The following is a 14,378-nucleotide window of genomic DNA, read 5'->3' as shown; positions in this document are numbered from 1 at the left end:
CAAAATAGATGGTGGGTTGGAAGATGGGTGAAATAGGCAAGGGGGATTAAAAGTACACTTCTCATGATGAGCACTGAGTAATGCTGTATGGAATTGTTGAATCACTATATTGCACACCTGAAAGCAACACGGTATGTTAACTATCCTGGGAATTTTTAAGAAAGAAAAAAATCCACAGAACAATTATTAGAGCTCAGAAACCAGGTCAGCAAAGTTGTAGGATTCAAGACACATAAATCAGTTATGTTTCCATCACTAGCCATGAACAATCCAAAAATGAAATTAAGAAAATAATTCCATTTGCAAAAATATCAAAACAAATACAATACTTAGGAATAAACTTAAACAAGAGACTAGAAGGAGAGCACAAGTCCTGTACACTAAACCAACAAAAATATTATTGAAAGTAATTTTTAAAAACATAAATATATGGAAGACGTCTGTGTCTGTAGATTGCAATACTTAACATTTTTTGATACAGCAATACTGCCCAAATTGATCTATAGATTCAGTAAAATCTGTTAAAATCCCAATGGCTTTTTTTTAAGAAATGAAAAAGGTGATCCTCAAATTCATATAGAAATATAAGAATTGAGTGTCCAGATTTTTGACAAGACCATTCAACAGGGAGAGAATAGTCTCTTCAACAAATTGTGCTGGGATAATCGGCTAACTACATGGAAAAGAATGAAACTGGACTTGAATCTCACTCCATATGCAAAAAATTAGCTCAAAATGAACAATGAAACTAGAAGTTTCTTTTAAAATGAGTAAATGTTGGGGTGCCAAGGTGGCTCTTGGTTAAGGATCTGACTCTTGATTTCAGCTCAGGTCATGATCTCACAGTTCGTGAGTTCAAGCCCTCATGGGGCTCTGCACTGACAGAGCAGAGCCTGCTTAGGATTTCTTTCTCCCCCCTCTCTCTCTGCCCCTCCCCTGCTCTTGCACATGCTCTCTCTCTCTCTCTCTCTCTCTCAAAGATAAATAAATAAACTTAAAAATAAAAAAATAAAAGGAGCAAATCTTTTAATAGGAGTAAGTCTTTATGAATTCAGATTTAGCAATGAATATAAATTCTTAGATTTAACACCAAAAGCATGAGCAACAAACGAAAAAAGAGATAAACTGGACTTCATCAAAATAAAAAAAAAAAAACTTTTGTGCAACAAAGGATATTATCAATAAAGTGAAAAGGCAATGTACAGAAAATATTTGTAAATTTTATACCTAATAAGGACTTAATATCCAGAAGATATAAATATGTTACAACTCAACAACAAAAAGACAAACAACTCAATTAAAAAATAGGCAAAGGACTTGGAGGAAATTTCTTCAAAGAATACATATAAATGGCAACAAGTACAGGACAAATGTTCAACATCATTAATCATTAGGGAAATTTAAATCAAAGCCACAATAAGATATTACTTCACACCCAGGATGGATGACTGGAATCAAAGGGTGGAAAATAACAAGTGTTGGTATGGATATGAGGAAATTAGAACACTTGCACTCTGTTCACAGGAATGTAAAATGCCTTAGCCGCCTGTGGAAAAGAGTTTGGCAGTTCTTCAGAAGTGAAATACATAGTTGCCATGAGATTCAGCAATTTCAATCCTAGGTACATACCCAGGAAAAATAAAAATATATGTTCCCACAAATCTTGTAAACAAATAGTAATTAGCAGTATTGTTCACCATGGTAAAGAAGTGGAACTAATCCAAATGTTTGTCAACAGATGAATGGATAAATATGTGTATATCCATACACAATGAAACTAAGTAAGGATACATGTATTATTTCCTACTGTTGCATGTGAATCTACAATTATATTAAAATGAACTATTTAATTAAATAAATCAGTCTTTTTTCTATGTACCAGCAATGAATAATTAAAAACTAAATTAAAAAAAAAAAACAATACCATTCATGGTATCTTCAAAAAAAAAAATACTTAAGCATAAACCTAATAAAGCATAATTAGGATCCATATGATGAAAACTACAAATGCTACAGAAAAAATCAAAGGCCAAAACAAATAAAGAGACATATCTTGTTTATGGATTGGAAGATTCAATATATATGTAAGACATCGATTTAGATGTTCTCCCTTAATTGACATATATGTTTAACAGAATTCTAGTCAATATCCCATAAGGACTTTTGTAGATATTGAAAAGCCAAATATAACAAGTACCCAGAAAAATCTAAATAATTTTTTTAAGAATATATTTGGAAGAATCACACCATCCAATTTTAACACTTACTATGAAGCTACAGTTATCAGGGAAGTATGGTATTGGTGAAATGACAGACATTTTCAATAGAATTCTTGATCTCTGGGTCATGAGTTAGAGCCTCACGTGGGGTGTAGAGATTACTTAAATAAATAAAACTGAAGAAAAACATAGAAAATATAGAGTCCAGGGACCTCTGGGTGGCTCAATGGGTTAAGCATCTGACTCCTGCTTTTGGTTCAGGTCATGATCTCAAGGTTCGTGAGACTGAGCCTCACACTCATCCTGGCAGCACAAAGCCTCCTTGGGATTGTCTCTCTCTGCCACTCCCCAGCTCTCCCATGTACTCTCTCTCCCTCTCTCAAAATAAACTTTAAAAATAGAGAGAGAGTCCAGAAAGAGAAAAACATCAAATATACTTAACTTTTTTTTTACAGTACAAAGGCAAATCATGGAATAGAATAGTATTTTCAAAAAATGGCATTGAAGATGTTGGCAAGGATGCATAGAAAGGGGAATCCTCTTACATTGTTGGTGGGAATGCAAACTGGCACAGCCACTCTGGAAAACAGTATGGAGGTTCCTCAAAAAGTTAAAAATAAGTGCACTACCTGGTATTTACCCAAAGGATATAAAAATACAGATTTGAAGGGGTACACACACCCTGATGTTTACAGCAACATTTTGAACAATAGTCGAACTATGGAAAGAGCCCAAATGTCCATTGACTAGTGAATGGATAAAGAAGATGTGGTACATATATATACAATGGAATACTACTCAGCCATCAAAAAGAATGAAATCTTGGCCATTTGTAATGTCATGGATGGAGTTAAAATGTATTATGCTAAGCAAAATAAGTCAGAGAAAGGCAAATGCCATATGCTTTCACTCATATGTGCAATTTAAGAAACAAAACACATGAACATATGGAAAGGGGGGAGAAAAGAGAGAAGGGAAGGCAAACCATAAGAGACGCAATGATAGAGAACAAACTGAGGGTTGATGGAGGGAGGTGGGTGGGAGATGGGCTAAATGGGCACTTTGTTAGGATGAATACAGGGTGTTTTATTTAAGTGAGGAATCATTAAATTCTATTCCTGAAATCAATATTACATCATATGTTAATTAACTAGAATTTAAACAAAAATATGTAAAAAAAAAAAAAGAAGAAGAAGATAACATGGCAAATCCTTAAAAAATGGTGTTTATTATTTTTTTTAAATGTTTATTGTTTTTGAGCGAGAGAGAGACAGAGTGCAAGCAGGAGAGGGACAGAGAGAGAACAGAATCTGAAGCAGGCTCCAGGCTCTGAGCTGTCAGCACAGAGCCCAATGCAGGGCTCAAACCCAAGAACCGGGAGATCATGGCCTAAGCTGAAGTTGGAAGCTTAACCAATTGAGCTACCCAGGTGCTCTCCAAAAAATGGTGTTTAAACCATTGAACATACACATGCAGAAAATGAACCTCAATCTAAACCTCAAAAATTAGCTTAGATCTACATCTAAATGTAAAACATACATCACAAATAGAAATTTGTATAAAACATAAAACTATAAAATTTAGCAGAAACACAGGAGACAATCCTCATGACCTAAAATTAGGTAAGGAGTTATTATATATTACACCAAAGGCACAATCCATAAAAGACTAAATTAATAGACCTCATCAAAATGTAAAACTTTAACCCCGTGAAAGACTAGTTGAACAATGAAAAGACAATCTACAAACTGGCAAAAAATATTTGCAAATCACATATATAACAAAGGATTCGTATCCAGAATTTATAAAATTCTCAAAACTGAAGAATAAAAACACAAAATCCCGCACCCCCAAAGTATGCCAAAAATGTGAACATTTGGCCAAAGAAGTTGCATGTTGGCAACCAGGCACACAAGAAGACAGTCAACATCATTAGTCGTTAAGGGAATGTAAATTAAATCTGTAATAAGATATCACTACACACACAACAAAATGGCTTAAAAAACAAAACAAGGAGTGCCTGGGTGGCTCAGTCGGTTAAGTATCCAACTTTGGCTCAGGTCGTGATCTTGCAGTTCATGGGTTCAAGCCCCACATAGGGCTCTGTGCTGACAGCTCAGAGCCTGGGGCCTGCTTCAGATTGTGTCTCCCTCTCTCTCTCTGCCCACCCCCCCTGCTTGTGCTCAGTCTCTCAAAAATAAATAGTTAAAACAAAAAAAAATTTTTTTTAAAGTGACCATACCCAGTGTAGGCAATGATGCTGATTAATTGAAACTCTCGTACGTTGCTGATGGCAAGGCAAAATGGTGCAGCCACTCTAGAAAACAGTTTGGCAATGTCTTTAAAAACCAAATATACAGTTACCCAGAAATTACTCTCCTGGGCTTTTATCCCATAGGAATGAAAATATATCGACACAAAATCTATACATAAATATCCCTACTGACTATTAGAAAAATTTAAATTATATACACGGTTTGCATTATATTGCTATTGGATGGTTCAACGGTAGATTCACACATTCCACTGCCTGCTACACATCTCCTGGATGTCCTATGAGCATCTCACACTCGGTTTGTTTGCTTAAGTTTATTTATTTATTTTGGAAGGGAGAATGACCAGGGGAGCGGCAGAGAGAGAGGGAGAGAGAGAGAATTCCAAGCAGGCTCTGCGCTGTCAGCCCGGGACCCGACTGAGGGCTCAAATTCACCGACCGTGAGATCATGATCTGAGCCCAAACCAGGAGTCAGATGCTTAACCCACTGAGCCACCCAGGGGCCCCTCCGACTCAATTTGTCAATATGTCCCAAATTCAACTATCTTTTCCCTAAAACCTCTTTAATTACTGGCACCGTGACATACTTGTTCAAGCAAAACTCTTAGTAGCCATCCTGGACTCTTTTAAATCACTTATCAATCATCCCAATTATCCCATATTTTTCTACCTCATTAATCACTCAAATCTGTATACATTCCCCATTTCTACTACTATCTCCTTACTTCATTTCTTAGTCTAATCATTGCGTAGCCCAGATTCAGCCCCCTTATCTTCCCTCTCACCTCCCCAATTCCCACCTCCTTCCATCTATTACTCCCTCTGATGGAAGACTAATTTTTTAGACCGTTCAATTTCAATCATGTCACTCCTGAACTCAAATTCCTTTAGTACCTTCTTGAAACTCTAAATATAAAATTCAGACTCCATAGCTTGATCTAGATAGACCTGATGGTCTTGATCTAGATCTAGCACAGATGTAGCTTCTGTGTTTTCAGACCACTTTTTCCCTTGGTTAGACTATAACTCCCCAACTTCATTTCAGCCCACGTGGTAGTTATCTCAAATTTTACCTCCCAGCAAAGTCCTTTATAAGTGCCACTCTCCAAACACCCTCTATATATGTTCATCTGCCAGCACTTGAACTAGCTGCCTCCTATTTCATTTACCAGTATGTCCTGCTAGACTAGATTCTCTGAAACCAGAGTCATTTTTTTGCTGTTACTTTACACACCCAAACCCTGACACTTAAAAAGTACTCTATAAATTAAGTGAACATCATTTCCTATAAGGGGAAACTTAAGAAGAATTCAGTTCAAATCAGATGTTCCTTAAATTAATGAGGAAGGGGAATCTTCCTTTTTCCTTCCTTCTTCCTACCATTCATATCTCTGGTCAATACAATTCACAGTCTGGTAGAAATGTCGGGCATGTGAAAACAATTATAATTCAATTTAATAAGTGCTAAAAGGAGGAAGTGATAATTTTATAGAAGTTATTGACATGTTTTGGGGCACCTGGGTATCTCAGTCTTTAAGCATCTGACTTTGGCTCAGGTCTTGATCTAACAGTTTGTTAAGTTCGAGTCCCACACTGTGTGTGCTTAAGCCCCGCTTCAGGTGAACGCGAGCCCCGTTTTGGGGCTCACTTCAGGTGAGCCCTACTCTCTCTCTCTCTCTCTCTCTCTCTCTCTCTCTCTCTCTTTCTTTCCCTCTCCCTCTCTCTCTGTCTCCCTCTGCCCTTCCTTGGATTCACTCTCTCTTCCCCTTGCTCACTTGCGCCCCCTCTCTCTCTCTCTCTCAAAAAAAAAAAAATACTTGGGGCGCCTGGGTGGCTCAGTCGGTTAAGCATCCGACTTCAGCTCAGGTCACGATCTCACAGTCCGTGAGTTCGAGCCCCGCGTCAGGCTCTGGGCTGATGGCTTGGAACCTGGACCCTGTTTCCGATTCTGTGTCTCCCTCTCTCTCTGCCCCTCCCCCGTTCATGCTCTGTCTCTCTCTGTCCCAAAAATAAATAAACGTTAAAAAAAAAAATTTTTTTTTTAAAAATACATATATATATATATATATATATATATAGAGAGAGAGAGAGAGAGAGAGAGAGGGAGGGAGAAGTTATTGACATGTTTTCTATGTAAGACTTAGAACTGAGCCTTCCTTTTTTCAAAGATTTTTTTACTTTTAAGTAATCTCTACATCCAACATGTGGCTCGAACTCGCAACCCAAGATGGAGAGCTACATGCTCCACCGACTGAACCAGCCAGGCACCCTGAGCTTTCCTTTTTTAAGGAACTTCAAACACAATTTCCTATAAGGGGAAACTTAAGAAGAATTCAGTTCAAATCAGATGTTCCTTACCAGCTTTTGTTTATAGATGTATACGGAAAAAAGTTAGACTTTCTTTCAAAGGCAGTAATTTATTTTAAAAATATACCATTTTAAATATTTTTTAATGTTTATTTTTTGAGAGAGAGAGAGACAGAGTATGAGCAGGAGAGGGCAGAGAGAGAGAGGAAGACACAGAATCTGAAGCAGGCTCCGGGCTCTGAACTGTCAGCACAGAGCTCAACATGGGGCTCAAACCCACAAACTGCAAGATCACAACCTGAGCTGAAGTCAGACGGTTAACTGACTGAGTCAGGTGCCCCTAAAATATCATTAGTTCCTATAATTTTTTGGTCTTTGTTATTACTATTATATCTGTCATTGCTGCTAAGCTTAGAGGCAAAGCTCCAAAAGCTACACTTTAGAACTTCACGTTTCCATTTTGATAATCCACTTTCAACATCGGAGTTCACTCACAATCCCACTGTGTTCTTATTTGCCTTGGGAAGAGTTCTTTGGGGTAGATGCGCACGGAGGCACAGATTCAACTCCCACATAGTAAAATTCATAACAATCCAGTGATGTGCATTGTGATACCTAATCCCACACAAAATACCTATAACGTATAAGTGATTATCCCCACTAAACACCTAAGAAAAGTGGAGCCCAGAGGGACAAACTGGCTTACTCCAACAAGACCTTACCAGTTTTAAGTGGCAAACCAGAACCCAAACCAAGATCAGGGAATTCCAGTGCCAGTGTTCTCTCTGCTTGATCACACACAGCTCTTTTTGTGCATTCCCAATGCCTCTGATGGTGGGATGTAATGGGTAATGTATCTGCACTATTAAACTCTGTTACCACCAAACAACTCAAAGAGCACCCCTGACTGATAATTGAACTAAAGTTATTCTTGATGTAAAATATTGTTAAACTTCCCCTCAAGGAGGCAAAGACCATTTTTCGTAGCCTAGTTAAGGATATATACATTTATATGAACATGGTCCATTTTTCCATTTGATCGAATTTTTGTACTTACAAATGCCTAATAAAAATACAAATGACCAAAATATAAATATCACAGCAATGAAAATCTGTTGGCCTATACAAAAGAGGCCTGACTGCACCTTTCATGTTGATCAAAAACATAGTAGCAGGAAAAGGCTTACTTTTTGTTAGTGTTGAAATTTATCTCAGTTATTGAAAGTTTTTGGGTAAACTGTCAGCATTTACTCTAACTGTGAGTCACAACTGAAATCTTTGTAACAAATAAACAGAGGAGACACTGTCTAAATTGAGAGAGGATAGAGGGATAGAAAGGGAAAATGGGATGAAAAATTAGATATATTAGATCAAACAGAAGGAAGTATAAGTATATTTCATCCCATATTTGAATAGCTATAACAGAGTTATTCCTTTTGTGGTCCTTTTGTTTCTTTTATTTCTTCCCAGTATCCAATCACATTTTCAATCCAAATTATCGTATTATTTTGCAGAAACACTTTGTGTTCCTTGGTGGATTTATTCAGCTAATTAATGTTAAAAAAAGAATTACTGAAAGCAAATATTGCGAGAAATAATTTCCAAACTGAAATTTATACACTTGAAAACTGATTCCTACAAAAATGATTTGGCTCTATAAAAAAAGAAGCAATCCGTCAACTCCACAGACCCAGACATGGGCCTGATAGGATTTCTTTTTCAGAGGAAATTACTGCTATGACTGATTCTTGTTAAGCCTAGGGGGGAGGAAAAAAATCCAATGGCAGGGCCTAACCAGAGACTGAAACAGAATGTTCTATTGTCTGAAATAATTATCTTTGTGTAGTAGTTGAAAGACAAATTAAATGTGTTAGAATCAGGTGAAATATTCACTTTCCCTCTTGCTTCACCAGGCTCCCTCACTTTAACTGAATTACTACTAGGTGCTTTTGCCCCTTAACTCCTCTTGCATCCTGATAATCAAAAACATATCCCATATTTGGTTTTTATTCACACTCACAGTGGAAGACTGTCTGCCGGTGAGAATTAATGTGGCCTGTCCTAGTAACATAGCTGTATTCCCCACCTCAAACATTCCCTCAGACCATCATCCCGTACTGCTAAGAACTATGTCAGACACCGCCCCCTGCCACGCACTCCTTCCCTGGCTTTTCCCCACCAAGGATGGAGTGGCCACCACCCCCACCCCCACCCTCCCAGAAGGCTCTTGCCAGCTCAGGCAGGAGGGTGGAAACAACGAGAGGAGGTTTATGTCTAGTAGCTTTTGCTGCTTGTTTGTATTCAGTTGTGTTCCTGTGAGTGTATGATGGCTAAGTAGACCAAATGAGAACTTTCGGATGAAAATGCAGAGGCCCAAAGCATGCCTGGGGCTTAACAGAAGTTAAGCCTTCTGTGTGGTTTTCTGATTTCCCAAGTTTACCAAACATGCAGATAGTGTTTTTGAATGTCACAAATCCTTTTTCCTCAATCTTCACCACATAAAGAAACAGTGAACTGAAATCAACATCTTTGAAGATATATTTAAATGATAAATCACGACTCACGAAGGTTTCTGTAGTTGGAGTAAACCATGCATTTAATGGTGCCATAGCAGTGAAGCATTGTATGGAGTAACTATTTGTCCTAACATTTACATTGTCAAGTTAATATTCTATAACATAAAAATAACTATAGACATTTTTTTGTGTGCTTATGCTGAACTGATGGGGGAAGGGGGTTCACCTCTGCTTAAAATTAATATGTCTAGTGAAATGTGGTTCTTCCTCTGCCATACAGTGTGTGTGGTACAAGGTCATGTTCAGAGCCCATCTTCTCAAATGCCTGTCACTTAGGTTTGGCCTTCGTCATGAAATGAGGAGCTAGTGACACTACTGTTCTTTTTTTATACTGGTGAAATCAACATTTTCTCATTTTACTTCCTGAATGCAACCCTGATGAGACATTTGAAAGATATTTGCTTACCAAAAATAAATGAATTCATTTTCCTCTCAATCAGAAGGCAAATTTTCCTGGGAACCTTGCACTTTTTCCACTTTAACTATCCCTATTCTTTATCCAACATTTCACAAAGAATTCCTTATGATATTATAATGTCTGTGCATAGGAATAGTGGTTTAACACACACACACACACACACACATATGCACGCATGTAGAACTTCCAGAGCTTTCTATGAAACAGAATTTAAAGTTGTTCAGTCCCTAATATGAAGGATATTTATTTTATACTGATTCCCACGTCCCTACAAGAACCTAGTTTATTTTGACGTATAAACTCTAGGAATAAGGTAACTGAAGCTGAAGGTGGCTCTTTAAAGCAAGTCCTTTCTTCTCCTTAGCCGGTCATTCAGTATCGGGCCCAGTGCTGATCTTAGAATTTCCTGCGGTAGCTAGAGCTGGCTCCCATTACATTTCATATTCTCCCTTAAATGCTTATTTCATGTAGACACCACGCTTTCTTTCCCCCACAGTCATGCACCCATCTTGCATGACTTCCTTTGAGACTTCAAACAGGTTTTCTCCCTTTGCAGAAGGACTATTCTTATAGAAATAGATACTATGGGTTTGTTTTTTTATTAGCAGTCCTCTAACCTATGTTTTCCCTTTTTCTTATTTTTTAAGGCAGTCATCCACTACAATACTTAAATGCTTTGAATTGTACAGCCCTCATATATAGGTGCAAGATTTGTGCCATAAGAGTTTCTTATTACTCATTGTACCCAGAAACAATGAAATAACTCATGTGTAGAATTCAATACACATGTATTTCTCTCATTTATTGTGACTAGACCTACTTTTAATTATGTTTTATTTAAAAGAACAAAGTGTGGGGGCACCTGAGTGGCTCAGTCTGTTTAGTGTCTGACTTTGGCTCAGGTCATGATCTCATGGTTCGTGAGTTCCAGCCCCGCATGGGGCTCTGTGCTGACAACTTGGAGCCTGCTTCAGATTCTGTGTTTCCCTCTCTCTCTGCTCCTCCCCAGCTTGCAATTCAACTCTCCCTCCCTCTCTCTCTCTCTCTGAAAAATAAACATTTAAAAAAAAACAATAAACATTTAAAAATTTTTGTTTTAAATTGGGGCACCTGGGTGGCTCAGTTTAGTGTCTGACTTTGGTTCAGTTCATGATCTTGTGGTCCATGAGTTTGAGCCCCACATCTGGCTCTGTGCTGACAGCTCAGAGCCTGGAGCCTGCTTCAGATTCTGTGTCTCCTCTCTCTCTCTGCCCTCCCCCACTCTCACTCTCTCTCTCTCTCTCTCTCAAAAATAAACATTAAAAATTCTTTAAAAAAAGAACAAAGTATGTGATGTCAAAAATTTTAAACTAAGGGAATAAGTAGATTAGCTATCTGGCAAGAAAAAAAAATTAAACCTCATTCTTTCTTTCTTTTAAAATTGTTTCCATTAAAATTCCCCACTGGGGGAGAGTTTTATTCTTGTTTCTTGACATTAGTGAAAACTAGAATTATTTATTTTTATAAAATAAATTTTAAAACCTAAAAGTAATGTGTACAGCCAGAAACATAATTTTTATGTCATTTGGTTGTAATTTTATTTTTTATATTTGTTTTTGTCTTTATTTGTGAGGAAGATTTAAATTTGTAAAGTGCTCCCAAAGATATTGCTATGGTGGTGGCATCACATTTTCTTCTTAATTCTTCGCTGACAGAAGAATTTTGTTATTCAAAATATGTGCACATGTAAAACAATCAGTACGAAATATAGAACAATATATATATATTGAAACCATATATTTTCATTTCAACATGAAAAATGCATTGGAATACTGAAAGTATTTATAATACAGAATGGTTCCATGTTCTCAGATATTTTTGACCATGACTATAGTTAACATACTCATTAAGAAAATTCTGGTAAGGGACAACTGGTTGGCTCAGTCAGGAAAGCACGTATACTTGATCTTGGGGTGGTGAGTTCAAGCCCCACACTGGGTATAGCAATTACTTAAAAAAAATAAAATAAGAAAATTCTGGTAACCTTAAGTCAATATGATATATCTTCTATGCTGTGACTTTCTCTACACTTTGGAAAAGCATGACAGACTAAAGATCATTTTAATTATATATACTTTTATTAAACATACAGAGTGATATCATCTAATTTAAAATATGAATTATTTTAATAAAAATAGTTCTGAATCAGTTTTGTTTCATAAGGAAAATATGATTTTCTAATTTTATTTAGGACTGAATAAAGTGTTACCTTAAATTTATATGTAGATTATTCTACGTGCATTACAGCTTCTTTTCCTTGTACTTCATCTTCTTTTCCTCTCTCTTTTCCATTCATGTTTGTATTTTATTTATCTCATTGTAACATTTCTTGTAAGCCACTTGGAATTCTTTCTGAAATGAGGGATAATATAAATCAATTAATTAAAGTGCACTTTGAAGTAAATAATCACTTTTCTAATGAAAAAGTAATAAAGTTATTAACTGTGGAGTGACACTGTACCAAATTTATGAATTATAGAAAAATATATCTAATAAAACTAATCACCATTTTAGTAGGAATTTATGACCATACACTTGTTTAATGTTTATTTATTTTTGAAAGAAAGTGTGCACATGTAAGCAGGAGAGGATGGAGTGGGGGGGGGGAGGGGGCGACAGAGGATCCCAAGCGGGCTCTGCACTGACAGCAGTGAGCCCAATTTGGGGCTTAATCTCACAAACCAGGAGATCATGACCTGAGCCAGTCAGACGCTTAATAAACTGAGCCACCCAGGCGCCCCACCCATCTTTTATAAATTGAAGTATTTTCCTTCAGAGGGCTCTAAATTGCCCAGATTCTGGCTATGCAGCAACAACCTTCACCCAAACTAAAATCCAGGGCTGTGACAAGGAAACTTGATCCAATGCTAATTGTGTGTGACACTCTTTTCCAGGTATCCTCTCTGGAACAGAAGTTACAGCCACTGTATTTCTGAATTCTGACAGGGCAGACAGGCAAGAAACTCACTCTTCAGGACAGATGCCTCTCTCTCTCTCTCTAGGGAGGACAGCAGAGTCCTTACCAAATGACAAATGACCTCTGAGTCATGGCTCAGTAGAACCAATAGAGCTCTCAAGAACGAGCAGCAGGCAAGCCCCTTTGAGGTGACAAGAGCATTTGGCCATCAAACCTAAGTTATATACTGAGCAAGAGTGAAGGAGAGAAAGATTAAAAGTTATCAAAACTTTTAAGCATGGAAAATGTCTTACAGGGAGATTTTTAAATTTACATTTCTGTAAATAAAATTTTAACTGAGGGTCAGCATCTTTCTAAAACAAAAATGTATAAACTTTGTTTCAGGAACAACTAGTTGTAGAAAGGATATAATTTATTTTGTACAAATTACTTTGTACAATCCCAAGATTATTGAAATCTTCCCAACTATACCTGTTTGGCAAAATAAAATAAAATTAAATAAGCTTGTAAGGAACTGCTTTTTTTAATAATTGGTATTCATGATGAGGTTTCTATGTAAAAAAAGAAAATAAAGTTAAACTAATCCAAAATAAGTTAATAAAACTGTGTGATCTATCAAGACTTTTTTCCAAATTTTTTTTAACATTTATTTATTTATGAGAGACAGAGACAGAGTGCAAGCGGGGGAGGGGTAGTGAGAGAAGGAGACACCGAATCTGAAGCAGGCTCCAGGCTCTGAGCTGTCAGCACAAAGCCCGAATCGGGGTTCAAACCCACGAGCCATGAGATCATGACCTGAGCCGAAGTCAGATGCTTAACTGATTGAGCCACCCAGGTGCCCCCATATCAAAGACTTTTATCATTGAGACAATTTAGACTTGTTCTTTGAGGAAATGCAGTAACCTAATAATCATATTTATTTGGCAAGCCTCACTTTGAAGATATGTCAGTCAGCTGAATCCCAGAAAAAGGCTGAGTTCTTTTTGTTTTGCCTTTTATTGTCAATGCATTGACAATAGATGTCAACTAAGAAGTTCTCTGTTTTTATCAAAGTCTTATATCAGATTTATTTTCTACAAATAACAGTGTTAGAGGACTTTGAAATAACTATCAACAATCACCTTAAACCAGTGCAACATGGGCTACCGACACTTGAAACTTCCATTGCTTATAAAATCACGATCTTCAAAAGTAGTGGCTGTTGGATCACTTGTCTCTAAACGCCATCACTAAAAACAATAAGCTAGATTCTCAACTCAAAGAGTTCTTTTCTTCTTTTGAATCTCACAGAATGAAAATCTGACCCACTATGTAAATACTAGTACATCCTTTAAAATGTACATTGGATTGTATACAGTTTGTGCTTTGAGTTTTTTTTTTTTTTTTCTTTATCATGTCCAATAGAGATGTCTGAGAAGAGTAACTTAGCCCTTCCAACACTACAATTTTCCAGGATGCCTGCCAAGGGAGTACTTAGGACGATGGCCTCTAGGCTGGGAGGAGAGCGTTATCCTCTATCTGGGCACGAGACACAATCCAGGAGGCTCTCAGGAGGATAGGCTCTGTTATCTGATAGCTCTTTTCCATTTCTGACTAAATAGATGGCAGGAGTTTCCAAGGGGTTAAA

The 14,378-nt window shown here is 37.1% G+C and overlaps 1 long non-coding RNA gene across 3 annotated transcripts in view; it reads right to left on the bottom strand.

Moving 5' to 3' along the window:
- LOC131507318 (uncharacterized) overlaps positions 1 to 14,378 on the bottom strand; it is a 189,876-nt gene that overhangs the window by 43,054 nt on the left and 132,444 nt on the right. For all 3 annotated transcript variants that reach the window (XR_009259444.1, XR_009259442.1, XR_009259443.1), the window contains exon 5: positions 12,044 to 12,186. This is a non-coding gene — a long non-coding RNA (uncharacterized LOC131507318). The remainder of the gene's footprint in view (positions 1 to 12,043; positions 12,187 to 14,378) is intronic.

Source organism: Neofelis nebulosa, chromosome 3 (genome assembly GCF_028018385.1).
Source record: "Neofelis nebulosa isolate mNeoNeb1 chromosome 3, mNeoNeb1.pri, whole genome shotgun sequence".
Classification (NCBI taxonomy): domain Eukaryota; kingdom Metazoa; phylum Chordata; class Mammalia; order Carnivora; family Felidae; genus Neofelis; species Neofelis nebulosa.
Note: the sequence above shows the minus strand (reverse complement) of the source record. Positions and strands in the feature narration are given on the sequence as shown.